Here is a 2,015-nt window from a genome sequence, read left to right as displayed (position 1 = left end):
CCTCTCGGGATCTTGGGCACGCACGCACACGCGCCCGGCGTGAGTTTTAAGCCACCGGGTCCAGGACGTGAACCACAGTCGACTACGTGGGAGTCCAGCGACATAGCCATTACGCTAACTGCTGGTTCCCACCACCCAAGTTTCTTGGCTGAACTTAGCACACGGAGTCATCTTCTCTGAGTCTCAAGAATCACACTGACTTTTCCCAGGCCTTGCGTTGCTGGTAATGGCAAGATGGAAGGCCCTTCACAGCTGCTGTCACTGGAGGCCTCAGGCTTCACCGAACCCACCCTGCCTCCCTCTGGCTTTCAGAGTCTGTGTTGGGAGACCCTTTCTACGTTTTCTTACTCTCGATGTTAAGAATCCTCCCTGTCCATCTGATCAAAATGGGAAACTTTTTGCCCTTTCTGACAGAAATCATTTGGTGTTGGCCACCTGATGGGTACTTGGGGTTAATTAGAAAATCCCCATCAAGGGTTCAGAGGCCAATATCAGCTGTCAAAATCCCACATTCCCTTCTTTCAAGTGCAAAACAACCTGTGTCTGAAGATGTGCGGGAGATGAAAGGGCACGCACCAACGCCGGGGCTTTGACTGGGCCCTATTCACCGCCCCACCACCATGAATACCGCAAAATCTCAAATGAAAGTTTTAATCTCCCCACTGCATTCAGCCCAAAGAGAAAGGGGCTTCCTTTTAACAATTTGCCCCCTTCAACCTTTTGTGTTCCAGTGCTCCCGAAAAAAGCGGAGATTTCACTCTGACCCGGCAAGGGCTTTACGCCAAAGAAAGCCAGGCACCTCGAACCCTTTGTGCTGAAAGAAGAAGGAGGACTGGCCGCCCCAAGCAAGCGGCGCAAAAGCATCAACTCAGTGGCGAGGCTCACGGGGCGGAGGTGCCTGTGTCGAGGCCTGCGCGACTCGGGCTTCTGCACCGTTGGGCCCAACGAGAAGAATACGATCTCACTGCCCGCCCCTTTGCTTCCCAGAACTGGAGAGGCCGGGATGGGAATGCAACCAGGTTGGGTAATTTCCCAGCCAGGGCAGGGGGCTGAAGTTCATTAGCACCTGCAGGCCAACAGGCTCAATTAGGCCCTTTATCACATTGTACCAAAAAGAAGAAAAAATAATAATTGCAACCTAAATCCCACTCCAAGGTCAGCCCTCTCCAAACCAGCCTTTGGGAGAGCCTCGGGTGGCTCCGGCGATGCTCACGACCTCCTTGCTGGTACCTGGGAACCAGACTGCAACTCCTTCTATCATCCTAGTCCGTTGGGCGCAGACTCGGGGTCACTCAGGAAGCAGGACGCAGGCGGGGGCGCGCTCCAGCCCTCTGCGAAAGACCTTTGGGTGCAAAGCGCATCTCCCTCTCTGGCGCCTCTCCTTTTTCCGCGGGTTCCCAGAGGACTTAGAGAAAAGGAAGGTGCGGGCTCCGACCTCCAGCTTCACAATTATCCCCTTTGCATGTGATGAAACGCTCCCGGGGTGCCCGTGGCATGAAGCACAATTCCCTAACTCTCCAGCATACAAAAACAAATGTTTGTTCAATAAGTATGGCGTTTCCGGCTTCGTTATTTTCTTCTGAAGAGCTGCCCTAAATGTTTGAAATTAGCGCCCGGTATTAATCCAAAACGTCGGGATTAAACCCAGTGGCGCAGTTTTGGGCCCAATGCGGTTTTATTGGCGCCTTAATTTGGTGTTCCTTAATTCTGACAACTAGTGAATGCCACCTTTTCAAAAGGGTGTTTTTGTGGAGCGGCCAGAGTTCAAAAGGTCCTGAGCGAGCGCCCCGGCGAGCTGGGCGGGAGCGGCGTGCGGGGGCGGCCAGGTTCTGCTGCAGCCGCAGAGCCGGGCTGCCAGTCGGGGAAGGCACCGACGCGCCCCTCCCCGGCGCGTTTCCACCGCCCCTTGGACGCGTCTGCTTCGCTAGCCTTTTCGTCCTGTCCGAACACGAGTTTTATTGCGGATCAGAGACAGGACCGCAGATACGTGGCCACTGTCCGTGGCACATTTGTCT

At 54.6% G+C, this 2,015-nt stretch overlaps 1 long non-coding RNA gene across 1 annotated transcript in view; it reads right to left on the bottom strand.

Annotated features, from left to right (window-relative positions):
- Positions 1-1,743, bottom strand: part of LOC114007539 (uncharacterized) — a 70,562-nt gene extending 68,819 nt beyond the window's left edge. The window contains exon 1 of the long non-coding RNA XR_003549149.1: positions 1,231-1,743. This is a non-coding gene — a long non-coding RNA (uncharacterized LOC114007539). The remainder of the gene's footprint in view (positions 1-1,230) is intronic.
- Positions 1,744-2,015: the final 272 nt, after the last annotated feature.

This window comes from Tupaia chinensis, unplaced genomic scaffold, assembly GCF_000334495.1.
Source record: "Tupaia chinensis unplaced genomic scaffold, TupChi_1.0 Scaffold000196_1, whole genome shotgun sequence".
Lineage (NCBI taxonomy): Eukaryota > Metazoa > Chordata > Mammalia > Scandentia > Tupaiidae > Tupaia > Tupaia belangeri.
This window is presented reverse-complemented; position numbering and strand designations above follow the sequence as displayed.